The sequence below is a fragment of the Cygnus olor genome, chromosome 15 (assembly GCF_009769625.2).
Source record: "Cygnus olor isolate bCygOlo1 chromosome 15, bCygOlo1.pri.v2, whole genome shotgun sequence".
NCBI lineage: Eukaryota > Metazoa > Chordata > Aves > Anseriformes > Anatidae > Cygnus > Cygnus olor.
Window position 1 is genome coordinate 11010596 of NC_049183.1, and position 16102 is coordinate 11026697.

At 39.6% G+C, this 16102-nt stretch overlaps 2 long non-coding RNA genes across 5 annotated transcripts in view; one reads left to right on the forward strand and one right to left on the reverse strand.

The window, feature by feature from the left end:
• Positions 1-16102, forward strand: part of LOC121078776 — a 291522-nt gene that overhangs the window by 179209 nt on the left and 96211 nt on the right. The window lies entirely within an intron of this gene.
• Positions 463-10273, reverse strand: LOC121078779. Its single transcript, XR_005824746.1, has 2 exons — positions 10242-10273; positions 463-765 (listed from the first exon to the last, which is right to left on the reverse strand). It is a non-coding gene; the product is annotated as an uncharacterized LOC121078779 (long non-coding RNA).

Genomic DNA, 16102 nt, shown 5'->3' on the forward strand with positions numbered 1-16102 from the left:
GTCTTTCTGGAATGGGCCCTTAATCCTTTTCTCCAAGGTTTTTTTTGCTGATCACTGTTAGAATTAGAATCTTTAAATCCATTTATTGTATTGAATTCCTCCTACATCACTGGCAATGAAGTACTTACTCCTTTTTTTTTTTTATTATTATTATTAAATATTCTTTGGTGTTTGTGAAGATTGTATTTAATTACCTATGAGGCATTTTGGGCAGCGTATGTGTAAACGACTAATGTAGTCAAAAAGACAAAGAAAGGAACAATTCTACTAGATTTTCATTGCTGTCATCAGTATTTTGCATGATGGCAAAAAAACAGTGTGACTGGTTCTAAATATGTGTGATGCGTGGGGCAGCAGTGCCAAAAAGGCTGGGGTGAGGTGGTTCGTGGTGGTGGTGTGGATGACGTCCCTTACTTTCAGGCTGGAAACATTGACCTTAATCTTAGCTTGGTTTATTCTTTATTTGACTTGTGCTATCTCCTTAACTGAGTAGCTTAAATACTAGATAGTTTTTTTTTAAAAAAATACAACAAAAAATGTGCATCTTTTGATACAAATGACTGAAATCCACATTTGCAACGTTGTCCTTGGGGGTGCAAAAAAATAGGTTGTTTTTATTTGTTGAGGAAGGGGGTTGGGGTTGTTCTTTTTTAATCTTCTTAGCTGACGATGACTGTTAAACCTGTCACCACATCATGCTTTCGTTTGGTGCTTTGTTGTAAACAGGCCAGCAGTACAGGTAACTTAAACTCCACCGAGGGACTGCTGCAAATAAGAGAGGAGCATTAGCTGCTTCACGGGCTGAATAGAAAAAGATACGATGAAATCATTCCAGGAGCAGAAAGGAAATGCGATTTCCATGCTGCTTTATGATTTAAACTTTCTGAGCTGTGCTACAAAGGACAGCAATGAAAGGAAAGCAAAACATCCTGTGGTGGTATTCCAGTAACATTACAGATTATGGAAGGATCGCAGTTGAAGGCTGCCAAACTCTTCTCAGCAAGGCTGTGCAAAGGAGGTGCTGTTATCCCCTCCAGCCACGCTCTGCCAGTGCTTCCGTGCTGTAGGCTGAGCTGTGCGTGCTGTGTGACACCCTCTGTCTTTGCCCCAGTATTTTCTTTTTTTTCTTTCCATCCCTTTCAATAATTTCAGGAATCGGGAGGATGGTAGCCTACGGCAGCTCTCCTGTACTCTAGTGTTATCTGTTGGCCCAGGTAGGCTTAACACTGTGGTTTAGAGGTCAGCATAAAAAGATTTAAGTGGATTACAAAGAGGAAAAAGTGTAGACAAAAACCGTGACTCCTCGGCAATGTTTCCTGCATGTGTTGGACCAGTGCTGGGCAGTGCAGAGAAGCAAAGACAAACGAAGGCACTTTTTCATTTAGCCCTCGAGGCTGGAAGGTTAACATGGAGAGCAGTCCCTCCATCGTCACTCGGTTCAATAATTACAACAGGCACAAGTCTGTGCTTACGTGTACAGTAACATACCCAACTGGAAAGCTTTCCACAACTTTTCATAACTGGTTTCTGCTAAATTGGTTAGATGGGTTATCTGCAGAGTCACCCGATCTTTAGTGGTAGAATTGGGAAAACCTTTCCTGGCAGAATAATATTGTGATACATGATAGCAGCATTCTCTTGTTTTCTGGTTGAAGCCCATGAGATACAGGGCCGCAGTATGAAAGTGTCAGGGAGAGTTGAGAAGTATACTTTGTAAGCAGAAATTGCCCTTAAACTTGTAAAGATGGGGGCTGAAAGACTAAGGCTGAAATAGCTGAGGCTTGGCCTAGATGTCTAAGCTTGAAATATATTATTTTTTTCATTACCTTACTACTCCTGGTTTAGCAATTTTGACCCTTTTTCAACAAATGCTTAAATGTAAGGCCCTCAGTTAAGTGCAGAGAAGAACAGAAGGGAGAACACGAGGACAACATGGCTGCCCTGACCACAGCAGCACCAACTGCTGGTTTTGTATGGGATGCAAGGGAGAAAGCCCTGCTTGGGTGTAGGGAGTTGAGATAGAGAAAAGGAGAGTTTCTCAGGTTTGCAGCGTTGCATCAATGATCCTTCATCTTTGCCAGTAACTATGGCAAGTGAAAACTTTGGTGACTTGAATAAAATCTGCACAGGACTTCTGACTTCTTTGACTTAGTCATGTTTTTTGTCTTCCTGCATGTGTGCATTTTGCACTCAATTCTTAACTGTGGCTAATCCAAGCCCATGAGGTATCTTTGATTTGCTGTATAGTATAAATTGTTGAATGCAGCCATAAAATTTAGCATGCAAAACTCAGCCTTTTTCTGTAGCTGTAGAGGATACGATTCAAGGAATCTATATGAAAGATGCCACATTTAGTTCTGTAGGACTTCTATAATAACAGTTTATACTATCACTTCTGTGGGCTCCTTACATATTTTGTTCAAAGGAACTTTTCCAATATGATGGGTGCTTTATTTTTAGTACTCATTTTGGCAAAATATATTTAAATCCGTTCGGTCTTGCAGAACTTGAGACTAGTTTAACCAAGGCTAAATGCTTGCTGAATTGGAGTATTATGAATTTTTCTGCAGGGATGTATCTAAGATATCAAGTTTGAGGAAGGAGACCATCTATTTAGTGGAACTCTGGAAGTCTCAGGTTCATGAATTTAAGAGGATTGTGTGTTGTTGCCTGCTTTACACAGGATATTCCTCTCACCTGGGTAAAAAGCTTCATAAAATATGAAACCTCTGATCCATCGAGATAGATGTCAAGAGGGAAACTTCATTGTCAAGATTGGTTTCAGTGGCAAAATTCAAATCTACAGTGATAAAAACCCTCTCATTCATTTTCAGTAACTTTCTTCCAGACTTCTGAGCATATCCAGGCAGTTGTTTGGGCCAGTAGTAGACAGGATCAAGATAAAACTCTCGGGGCATTCTTTTTCCAGGTTTTTGCAGTTGTGTTTTTTATAGACTTAGCAACTTCTCAATTCTTTGACTTGCTTGAGGCAGCAAAATTTCCACACTCGTGTTCATCCTTACTATTCAATGCTGGCATCCTTTCAATCTGCATGCTTGCTACAGGGTGATGCTCCAGGTCGCACACAGGACTCACAGCGAAGCTGTGCAGAGCGCCTGGCTTAACGTCTTCCAGTGGTCCTATTTAAAACGTCCCGTTACAATGCTCACCAAGCTGCACAGATTTGGTTCTATATAACCCCTTGTCCACAGCTGGACATAGTAGGAAAAAGAAGTATTTCCTAACGTGATCTCTCAACCTGTTTCACTGAAGAGCTACCTCATATTTTTTTCCCTTCTTCCTGCTGTTCGAGACAGTTTGAACCATTCTAGCTATCTGTTGGTGCTGTAAGTGTAGGGCTTTCTTCACATTTGTTGTGTTGCTAGGGAATGTGTGCAGCTTCTGTGGCTTTTGAATTATAGCTGCTAGCACTTCAGCAAATAGCGTTTATAGCAAGTTCTTTGAAAGCAGTGCAGTCATTTATACTTAAGACAGAATTATGGCAACAGCAAACAATTATAGAAAGGAGTTTAGCCCAATGTTGTTTTTACACACAGGAAACTCTGCTTACTTGTATTCATTATTCATTTTTATAAGAACAATTTCCTTAAATTTCTAGAAAAGTGGAAGAAGAGGTTTATACTAGTGCTGGCTAAAAGAGAGATTTCCATTTGCCAAATAAGCTTTCTGCGAAGCTATAATGTTTGTGGAGCCTTAATGCCTTCAATGATCCACTCGGAAGGGGTGAGGACTGAAGTAGCAGAAGAAGGCTTGGGGAAGTGTATTTGCTGGGACGCTGATATGGGATGAGAATCAGGGACTTGAACTTTCCATATTGCTTCATAACAGCTAAAGCACTCTCACATCTTCTTTCCAAATGGAAAAGCTTAGATTTTACTCATAAAGTGGACACTTTTGCCCAGTTTTATTCTTATGGCAAGGTTTGAAATGGGTTTGGTTTTGTTCAAATGCAAAACAGAAATCATTTAAAAAATGTTTTCCACATTTTGTTGTGGTTACATTGAAAGTTCTCACAAAATGGAATTGTCATTGTCTGGTCAATTCTAATTTGCTGGCATTCAGAAATTATACCAGACAATTACATCTCGCCGTTCCCATTTTACAGACATTTGGTTGCATATTCTAGCAACACGTGTCTTCTTTTGTAATCAAGACAAAAAAAAAAAAAAAAGGATTGAATGAGAAGAGGGATCTTTGTTCAAAACCCCAAAGGTCCAGTTTAAGCCAGGGCCATTGGTGTGTTGTCTTCACAGAAATAAACCAGTGCTTTAATCAAGTACAAATCAGCTGTATCAGCCTGGAAGTCAGCTACAAGGATCTTGGTAGAAAAAAGTTAGTGCTAAAGGCTGCCCTGGTGAGGAACGGATCGAGTTCAGCTTTTGTGTTACCATCTAAACTTCTGGGGAGACAGGGAATATACCTGGCATCACCCTGGTGAAGAGAGCGAGCTTCATGACAATACAGACGAAGTGAAACTGTGTGTTAAATGAGAGGTTCGTTGTCTTTTTTACTGTTATTATTTGTATATATTATTTTGGAATACCAGTCACTGACTTTGCGTGTCAAAGTTGAAATACTGAGTGTTCTTTTTCAGAACGCCATTCCAGCTATGGGTGTTTCAAACATTTAATCCATGTGACAGAAATCGGGTGATAGTACAAGACTCTTTTCTCTCCAATAAGAAAAACAAGATGTCCACCCCACCCACCCCTAATTTAGCCCAATAATTTAGAGGCCTGTAAATACTGAGTGGAGTGCATGTGGTTTTTTTGAAATATCATTGCTCTCTGATGGGACTTTAGAAGGAACTGGCAGGAGAGAAATAATCTCCCTTTACATCTTGACCATATATAATTTGTGTTCTTTTCAGTGCCATATGTTTCCAGTGCCCTTTAACTCATTCATGTCTAAATACTGACGGTCATGATATAGTTTTGAAACTCAGGCCTTAAGGGAGTGAAGGGGAATGCTCTCCGAATGTTCTGGCTTAAAAAAAAGGATGCAAATAGAAAACAGGCCAGTGGAGGCCTCTCTGAGGTCTGAGCCGCGTTAGCTGGGTTGGGTGTTCTGGAACAAGGAGCTCTTCCTTGGCCAATGGAGTGAAGTTTTTCGAAACTGGATAAGAGGAAAGCTGCAGACAGTCAAACATAGTTTATAACTAGTGTATCATTTTCTTCTTCCCTCATTTCCTTAGGGAAACGGGGTAGAAAGTTCCTCGTGTAATTAACCTACGTTCTAGTGAGAGAAGGCAGTAGGGAGTTGGTGGTATGGTATGTCATCAGGTATATCGATCACAAAACCCTCGCTGATTTCATTAATCCTGTTAGCGCTTCCATGGTATGTGAAGGAATATCCCTGTCACGTTGACTAGCAGAAGAATTACATGCTTGTGCTAAGCAGCTGCCCAGCCACTGCCGAGTGCAGCAACCCAACAGCACAGCCCATTGAACCCATCAAACCATCCGCTGCTGCCACCAGCGAGGTGTCTTTGGCTTTGCTGGAGCCTTGCTGTTGCTCATTAGTCCAGGTTCCTGACTTGTGGCGGTAGAGAGAATAGCCTGGCTTTGCTGCCAGTGACTTTTCACTTCCCTGTAGTACCCAAGCCCCTCTGTAGGGAAACGTTTCCAGAATTGCATCTTACCGCAAAGAAAGCAATTCTTGTTCCAGCAGAAAACGCTGATACGTTTTTTTGTCATTTTATGTGTAGTTCCTACTGTCTTACGAGATTTGAAAATGAAAGTAGCTTGAAGCAGTGTGTAATCCTCTGAATAAGCAGCAAGTGAAATAAGCTTTCTAATTAAAGGTGTTTATAGCTGCAGAAACATTGGGGCTCAGATTTTTTCTCTTTGAAATAAACCTTTCACTGTTGTGTGTTGTTCATTCTGAATATCCGTGGCTGTATTTTGCCTCTGTGGCATTGCTAGGAATTTACTGTAAGCCTGGGCAGATCAGCTGGATTTGCAACATCAGATATCTGCAGTAGATCCCCATTACCCCCATAATTATTATTATTTTTTACATCAGCTGCAACTTTTGCTCTAGATGTGATTTCTCATTTCCACAGCTGCGTGATGCTCTGGAGGGGAATGTGAGCTTCCGGAGGTACTTGAGTTCCCCAGGAAAGCAATGCTAAATAGTCTCATTTTCATGCTGAAATGCTTTTTTTTCATTTAGGCTATGCTAGGTGAAAGCATCTTTGGGAGTGTCTTAGATCTAGAGATGCTGAAGTGTCCTGTGGTGTCTCTTTTCTTTTTTTATTTTTTAATCTGTCTTTGAAATCTGCGTAGGCCCTCCAGCATATGCAGTCTGCTGTCTGCAGCTATTGCTTTTCCCCCAGCTTTTCAGTTCAGTGCTGTGACTCCATGGTTGATGTGTCTCTACACACTGCTTTAATTCTGTTTCATATTTTAGATTATTTTACATCCCTGTGTTAAACTACAGGTCCTGTTACATGCTCTGAGCATCATTTTGGTTGTAGCCCTGGCTGTGGCTAACAGGAGGTGATTTTGCAGTGAGAAGCAAACTGAAGAGAGAAAGCTGTTCATGCAAGGATTAAGCACTCATTTAGGTGAAAGCAAATGCTTGGTTAGACAAAGGAGGGAGTCCTCAAGACAAAACACTCTTTGTCTAACCAGCTTTATGGCTGTTTGGAGGTTGATGGCAATCATCAGAAAGGGTGGACTTGAAGTCTTGGAAAGGAAAGGTCTCACTTCACAGCTCTTTTAAGGAAGCTGCAGGACCATAAGCCTATGGTATGCAGGCAGGAAAGAGAAAGGATGATCTAAAATATGATCTAAATGCTCGCCCTTTTCTCCAGTTGATGTGGGTGAATGTAAGGGAATGGGAAGAGCATTGTCTCCATTTCTCTGGCAGGCATCAGGCAAAGTTGGCCCGGTCTGCAAGGGGAAATGAGCTGATAGAGGTGAAGTGAGCCAGCAGTCCCCTCGACCAAATGGCCCTCGACCAGTTTCAGGCCTGGTCCTGGGATACATCATTCCTTATGACAACAAGAAAAGGAGTTCAATTTAATTCGTACATTAATCCCTGCAGTTGTCTTGTTCTATGAAAAGGAAGGCAGGTGAGGATAACCATTTTGGACCTTCCTTGTCTCTGACTAGGCTGTGAGCCTCTAGTATCACTCATTGATGTAGACACGGAGGCTGGTTGAAGTGGACCAATATTGTCATCTTATGTCATCATCATCACATGTTCTGGCATCTCAGTTACTGTTCTAAAATAATGAGAGGTTGTCGGGTCAGGTAGGTTAGATGAATTACCCAGCTCAGTTACTCCTATCTAAAATAATCTGTATCACTTCACTGAGCGTCAGCATGTTGCTTACTTGAATAACTGCACTTTAACACTTGTTTCCCTCAGACATAAGCAGTCATTAAAGAATTCTTTGGTGTTTAGGTCTCTTGATTTAGTACATAGCAAAGAAAATGTCCAACTATTTCTATAGAAAAATATTTTAATATTAGAAACACTTTCAGGAGTATAGCACAGGGGAAAAACCTACTATGGAAAAAATAAACTCATTAACAAATGAAGGATTTTAATATGGGTAAACTCATCGCTTTCTAAATTTCCCTTTTTTATAAAAATGGATGGCTATTCATATGCAAAAAAAAATACAATACAGATCCTAGGAAGGTCTGGGAGGGGAGAGGGAACCCAATAAGCAGTAATATTATTGCGGTTCTTATTTTCACATTTTATTATGTTAGTAACTATTTAATCCTGTCACAACAATTCCAAGCTTTGTATGGGTAGGTAGGAAGAAAAAGATACTCTTTGGAGAGCTGCAAAGAGATTAGTATTGCAAGGAGAATGCATATACTCTTATGATTTCATTTGCCAAAATGAAGAACTAGAGAAAAAATTGTGAAGAATTGCAAAAAAAAAAAAAAAAAAAAAAAAGAACAAAAGGAGAAGGCATGAATGAGCCTTGATTCCCAGATTGTGTTAGCTGGGTATTTCATTTATATGTATGTTTTTTTTCAGTTGTTGTTGTCCTAGCAAGGCATAGTAGAGCAGGAGCACCACGTTAGATTGGTGCTGTGCATACCCAGCAAATCCTCCATGGGGATTACTGCTAAAAGATGACACCACCTCACCTGCAGCTGGAGGAGGATCTGCCTGGAGGTTGGCAGTGATAAGAGATGTGTGAAGATAAACATCAATTAGAGTTAGACAGGATTTTTTTCTCCCTAATGCAAAAAGCAAAGAAAATGAATCTATATGTTTTCTAAAACCAAATTTTAGAAAAAAAAATCAATAAAAAGATATAGAGTAAAATAATTACATTTGGATTACTGTTGAACTTTTAATTAAAAATATAACATTAATTTATTTCTTTAAAGATAAAGTAGTTTTTGAAAGGACAAACTGGTGTTTTAAAATGGCTTTTTCGCAAAACAGAATTTTACCAGAATTGATACCTTTCAAATAATGATGCACTTTGCATGAACTTTTCCCTAGAAGTTTGCTATTCTACTCTGATCTCCTGGTAAAAATCAAATACCTTTTTTCTGACAATTCTCCAGTGCTCTGGCTGAGTTCAGACCCTGCGCAAGCCATGTGTAAGGGTAGGAAGATGGATTTAATCCCACCTTCCTTTCTAATAGGATGGAAGCTGGATGTGGGGAACCCCTCCGTCCCTCCCTTGCTGGGCCTCGTGTTTTCATGCTTGAACAGGATTGGTTCAGTGACCCTACATTTTCCTCTTCTGCCCTAATGGATTAAATAAAATAGTATTTTTTGATCTTCTAATAGGTAACTTGATTGCTCTGGCAATCTGGCCTGTTTTGTGTGCTCACATACAGACTTCCTTGGGATGCCCCCTCAGAGCGGTGCCTGCAATGTTTAAGTGTCTATCCATTGCATCCTTGTTCCTAATTGGAGGAAAAAAAAACTCATCTTGTTTAATTCAGGTCTTGGTGACTGCACTGGGAGATAAACCACACTTGGAGATAAACCACAGCCGGCATTGGTGTGGTTTACCTCAGTTACCAGCTGGTGGAAATCCAACAGCTGCTAACTGCAGCTTTGCTGGTATCTGCTTGGGATTTGTGCAGTTGCTTGGTGAGGCTTGAGTATGTGCAGGGTTTAGTCTGGGGTATATAATTCAAAACACAGAATGGAACAACTTAGCTTTGGGGAGAGAGGGAGAGGAATTCATAAGGCAATCTAACAAAGTAGTACTTTTCCATTTCCAATTAGTGTTGTTCCACAATAAAGCTGCCTTTGTCTGCAGTGATAGTTAGTGGAAACTCAAATAAATTAGAACATATGAATCCAGAATATCAATCAGGTTGTGAACTATGTGAGATGCCTAGAAAATGAAAAACAAGAGTAGATTAGTATTGGTCAAAAGCCTGGATGAAAGAAGAGCAATAAATTCCAAGAGCAAGCATAAACAGATAAAATGAGATTTATAATGAATGAAGGTCAATTGTTGACTAAAATAGTTTAGTATAGATAAATGAGGAGTAATCAAGGCTTTACGAGACTTTATCACAAAAGTCTTTAAACCATTTAAATAATTGAAGTTAAAAGGCTAAGAGTTGACAAGGCAAGTTGGGGTTTCATGTTTTTTAAGTGATATGAAATAGAAAAAAAGAAAAGTAGGTTTTCACACATAGAATAATGAAAACTTTTGCTTAGTTCCCAGAGGTAACTGTTTTGGGAGCCTTCATAAAATACAGAAATGGAAACTGTCAAAAGGTAACTAATTTGACAAAGCAGAAGAAAAAGCCATGTGTCAGGGACATCTTTAATGTGAGGGGGATGAGCAGTGTGTAAGTACAGCTGCTTGACACACGATGCTGGTATGTATATCGTTAAGAAACCAACATCAGTACGTAACCTGTTCTTGTTATCATTTTCAAAGCTGGAGTTAAAGCATACTTGCTTGTTCTTCTTGACACAGATATACTGAATAAAATTCAATCTTTTTCACTTGTTTAAAAAAGTAGTTAGCCCAGGAGAGTGGATGAATAGAGATGGGAAGATTCTATTAAAATCAGATCAAAGTGTGCATTCTTTCTTTTCCCCAAAACTATTGACTTTAATGAAATCTGCCTTTTCAATGGCACTTATTACAGTTACAAAATATCCAGTGCTGATCCAGCTTGGGTTATGATAATGTACTGCCGTCAGAAGCAGTAAGATCAATTTTCAGTGCCTTTGAGACTCCTGGCTTCCTGTCGGTTGTTTACCTGTGAATATCCAGGTTTTGCTTCTGTTCACGCATGCTGGAAATAGAGAAGGACCTCTGTGCCTGGGCTGTGCCTAGTATTTCAGAAATAAACTCTCTTGACTATTTTGGCATTAAGCCTCTACATTTACTCTGTTGCCTTGTTTCATACCCAAATTTTCAGTGCAAAAAACTTCCTTTTATTTATCCCCACCCCCCAAACTGGAAACAACTCATTCACAACATATGTCTTCATATATATATCTGTATATATATTTACATATACCTTTTATATATATATAATGTTTTATATATATATATATATATATATATATATATATATATATGTTGTCTTTTTGGAATGAGAGGCCTGTGATCAGTTAAATGCTGGTGAAAACCTTTGGTAGAGAAGTAAAGTAGATATGTGGAGAGGAAAGGTAGCTCCAGCTTGCTGGATGAAGCTTCAGCCTTATCTTGTGTGTCAGCACCTGTAGGATGAGTGTGGAAGGCATGTCATCAAAATTAATTTGGGCAACTGTATGTATCCTGCCCTGTAATAGCATGATGCCTCAAAACAAGGAATGCCTGCCGTTTGGCTGAGCAAACGGGCACGGGAGGCAGATCTCTGCTAGAGTTATTAAGTCGATACAAATATTGTTTTCAGACATTTTCTGGGGAAAACCCGATTTCTTAAACATTAATACAAAAAACATTGCCAATTAGATAGCCCCACAATCTTATTTTAGCTCTGAATGTGAAAAACACACACCCGTGTGTGTCTGTCTGACTACTAATAGCTGCAGTCCACGAGGGAAAATCAGAAGGCAAAGAACAGAGCAGTGATTTTGTTTGTCTGAGCAGATGAGAATAATTTATATGTACAAGCTATTTATAGAAGGGCTGCAGTGAGCTAATTAATTGTTTATAGGGAGAACTTTAAAGAGCATAACCTGAGATTTGACATTCTGTGTAATAATTATAATTAGAGATGAGCTGGAATCAAAAATCAGGATGTGAACACAGATATGTTTTGGAAAACTTTTGAATCTGATCCAGATCTCAGCTGTGCAGCTTTTTGCAGCCCTCAGGGTAGGCTAGCATGAAATCCTGGGTTGGAATTTGGCTTTGTGTTTTGGTAAAGTGCAAATCTGGATCCATGTTATGCGATGAGGTCCAGCTTCTAATTTTCATCTGGCATACTAAGGGAACAGGACTAAAAGGAGTTGCTGTGCTTTTGTTGGTATAAACTTGATTTCTGGAATAAGTAAAACGGAAAAGCTTACTGAGCAATGAATTAGGGTCTTGTAAAGCCAGTATTGAAATGCATGAGGTTGTTGTCAACCTTCTAACTTATTTCAGTAATAGCCTAATTTCTGTATAGTCCTCTTCAGCTTTATATGAAAGGACTGGTCTATTGGTGCTTTCCAGGTTTGGAGCACTAATGGAGAAGAATTTAAGTGCTCAGCTTGGAAAGGCAGCAGGGGCACAGGCATTGATTTATGTCTACCACTCAGTGGCACTTCTTTCTGACTCCTGAGCAAAAGTACCTGAGTATTTTGAAACTTGGTTCTAATTCTGAACTAGTTGGATGTCAACCACTGTGTGCTACGTAAATAGACAATAGTGAACCAGCGATGAAAGTAGCGAGAGAATTAAATCTTAACAACATATATTTATCTTAGCCCGTGTAGCTTTGTTTATATGGGATCTCTCTAAGCCAAAAGAAAAATGCGTCCAAGGGAAGACTACATCCTGCCTCTGTGATTCAGTCAACAAATATGCAACTGAATTTCAAATTTTCTTTTGTCTTTCTTCCACATACCAGAGGTAATTGCTCAAGAGTTTGTGATTCTTTTTATAGGATGCTGGTGAGCTTGGAAGTTGTCTTTGTCTCTATGCAGCAGCTAATCCATTTTGTAAGGGGGATCCAGAAGAGCTTGCAGAGCAGGGGTAGTACTACCCCTTAAACAAGTACACTTAACTTCTGCAGCCATTGCAGCCAGTGGATCGTCAGGCACTAACAGGGGACTTGCATGTAGCTGCGGCACATCTGGCGCACATTAGACTCTGTGTGAGCAGCTCTGACCATGGCTGTCCAACATTGATTGTGTAAGCAGGGATGCCATGCACAGCAGTGCTCTTAAATCACGCCCATAGCTACTGATGTACTGTAGATGCTGTTCTGCTCGTTTTCATGTTCCATCCAGGAAATGTGTTTTGGCTGCTGGGGCTGAGCTTACGTTTCTTTTACTTAATTTCTCCTCCCATTTTGGTATGGACCTAAGCCTTTTTGCATGACAAACCGGGGACTATTTTCAGCTTGTTGTCAGTGCATTTCCAGACAAGCAAACCTACTTCCACGGGGCCAGTTCCTGAGCTGCGTAATCTCCTCCTCCAGGAGCTGCAGCTGGAGGCAGGCAGGATCTTTGCTCCGAAGCAAACCATTTCCTCCACGTTCAGCAGACACTAGAAACTGCTGCTTTAAGCTAAATGATGGTATTGTTTTCCCTCATGCTGGTCACAGACAATGTTTTGCCCCTCAGGGGCAGCTACTCTGACACCTAAATGTATTGCTATAAAAATATTCTCCCACCACAGTTGTTTAAAAGGGTGGGGGCTGTTGTACACAATGCAAGCTGAATGCAGACCTGAACTTCCTCTCTGCAGAGCACTGCTGCTAATTCAGTGCTGCTCGAAGAACTATTCATCATTCTTGACTTCTTCAGTGAACTTGCAAGTCTGTCTAATAAGGACCACACGCATGGTATTTTATTTATGTAATGGTCTGTTTATCAATGTGAGGTGAGAATTTGACCTTATTGTACCAACTTCAGCATTCCTAAGAAGTGTCAAGATGCGGTTTCTTCTTGCAGCTCAGCCCGCCCTTACCCTTTTGCATTTTCATTGCACTTTTCATTATGTAGCTAATTAAGCCGTACTCATATATAAGCACCATTGCACTGTTTGACAGCTAGGGAAAAGATTTCTAAATATAAGAAAAGATCTTTATACACATAAACATAGTGTGTACGCAGTGTGGGATTTTCTTCTGAAGTAAGTCATAGTTGGCTCAAATAAAATGACGTTTTACTAATGGCATTGCTATGAAAGCAAACCATTGATTTATCTTGTAAATGTATACACATCACTGTTCAATTTGGAGCAGTAAGGGAAAGAAAAAAAAGAAGCTGATGTACAACCTTCCTTTCTATCATTCCAAATGATGAAATGGTGATTGTCGCAGGGCTCCAAAATATTTACCTTCAGGTAAGCACTGAGCTTGAACTAGTTGAATCTGAAAGGCAGAAAAAGGTAATTCGGAGGGGCTCAAGCAGGGAAATAGAAAACAGCTTACAAATCAGTATAGTTTCCAAAAGACTTTTTGTTGTTATATTGTCACAGTGTAAAGATATTTTCTGATGATTTCAGACTGAAAAAAAAAAAGCTGCACTTGTCTGAACTTTTGGTGATGCAAAGATCTCAAGCTAATGACTTACATAGGGGAAATTCAGATGTTGCATAGCTCTAGGTATGGGTGAGGGAAGTCTTTGGTTTAAGATGAACCTTCAGAACCATTTCAGCTGAGTGAGCTTATGAAATCAGACTCATAGAGCCTTACTGTGAGATTTCTTCTCCCTCTGGAAACAACATGAGAATAAATGAAAATGCACAGTGCTTTTGTTCTTTCTTGTTGCATTTTGTGCACGAATAAGAATTTCAGAAAATACTAAACAGCAAACGATGAACTAACATACAGCCATCTCAGCTAAGCTTCAGTTTAGCTCTGAATGTCAAATCAAACCATCATCGACCCTTCATACGCACACACAAGTCAGCCCAGACTTGGGATGATATTTTACGACCTTGTTCTCCATGTGTATGTGTAACCTCTGCACTACCTTTAAGGATGGGAAGAAAATTTGAGCACAAGGTGACTTTACGTGTGTGTCCGCATCTTTCCATTAAACCTGGGCTGCTGTTTGCATCTGCTCTGTCCTTCCCTGCCCCACATCCCGATAGCCGCTCCTTGTCCTACGTCTGAATTTGTAATCCAGAGATTTAACTTTAGCTACCTTGGCTCTTCAGGCAAGAGTCCAAGCCTTGTGAACAGAGAAACAGATTTTGGTTTATGAACCCACTGTGAACTGAAGCATGCGAGGTTGGCCTGGCTTTAGTTACCTGTTTCCAGGGATACTTGAATCTGCTTAAGTAAACTTTGTGTTTCTCATTTTCACTCTTCTTATCAGGAGAATTGTGTGCGTTATATTTCTTCTGCTGGCTTCAAATACTGCCCGGGGGATGAAGGACAGTAAAGTTCAGTTTGTATTAAAGGATATGGCTTGGTAAAGTATATTTTACATTTTCAATTGACACCAATTCAGAAACCTAATTTGTATGGGTACCAGGTGGAAGGTGTACAGAGCTGAATGTTTCATTCCCAGACTGAGCTGTGGAGGATAGCCTGTTGGAGCTGATGTAATATACTGTGAATATAGGTCACCAGGCACGTCCATTAAAGAAAGGAAAGACCTCGCATGTAATTCAGAGTACAGAAAAAGTACCTCAGCTTATTGTGTTAAACCAAGTAGTGATGGCTCACTTGCATGAAGTGCATGTATCAGACTGCAGGACTAGAGCACGTACTGTCATGTTTTTCCACACTGGCTATGTATCAGAATAATCCTTTTTCATCACCGCAGGCTGATGGGCATTAATAAAACAAGCCCACTGATTTAAAGATACTCTGCAACTTTGCCTCAAGTACGTTTCTTTTCTTTATTATTTTTTATTCTGGCTTATAAAAAAAATAAATAAAATTCACAGAACAATTTCTCATCACCACTGGGATTATATGCCAAGATGATTTGTCAGAACTCCTACAGCTTCAATGCCTTTCCACCTATTTCTTCCACCTTTTCCCTTTTCCTTTATTTTTAGCTTTCAATTTATTGTTTTTAAATTCAATGAGATAACATAGCTACCTCAGGGGAAGAATTTTACGCCATTCCACAGTGAAAATGGCATTCTTTAAAAAGTTATGCTATTAGCCTACAGCTTTTAAGAAGCATACATACAAAACCAATGTAATGAAAGCTTTTAACTAGACTGAACAATTTGTAAATAGCCACACAGCAAAGTCCTGGCTCAAACCCCTGTTACCACCTAGCTCCCAATTAATCTGAATTTCACTGAGAAATAAAGGGATTAGGCTGTGGTAGTTTTGCTTTAGGGAGAGCTATTAGGAAGCTGAGAGAGGATCTTAAGAGCTGATTCCGAGTTTTACTTTCCTACTTCTGTAGAACTTGCCTCAGTCTCTGTTATTTAAGTTCCAGCTTTTGTCTCAAGCCCCAGTTTTGGTAATGTTATCTTTTCACGTGTGGATGTTTTTTGTAGAAAATGTCAAAAGAGAAAAAGAAATAATTTCATATGTAGAATTTAGTTTTGGCAATCATTCAGATACATGAAAAATACAGGATTTCAGAAAAATGGTGGAATTGTGCATGTAGTTCTCTGTTCCAGAGTTGGGTGAGGTAATATTTGGGACATTAAAGTTCACTATCGATTCTTTTCAGAGTACAGCAGAGACTGAGGAACCAGACAGGTTGTCTGCCCTGTTGAAGAACATAGTAAAATATTCATCAGCAGGGAAGGAAGAAGGACCAAAAGCTGAGCTTCCTTTGAGATGTAGTGAAAAGAAAGGACAAAAGTTAACTTTTGTTGTTTTGGATATTTTAGAATTTTAGGGTAAACAGCTTGAGTGCAATACCAATATTTCAATTGAAAATCCCCAGCAGTTAGGGTAAATACTGCTGCTGCAGAACTTCTTCATGAATCCTTTATTTTTTTGGTACTGATAACATTCTGAAATTTTGTTTAGCTTGA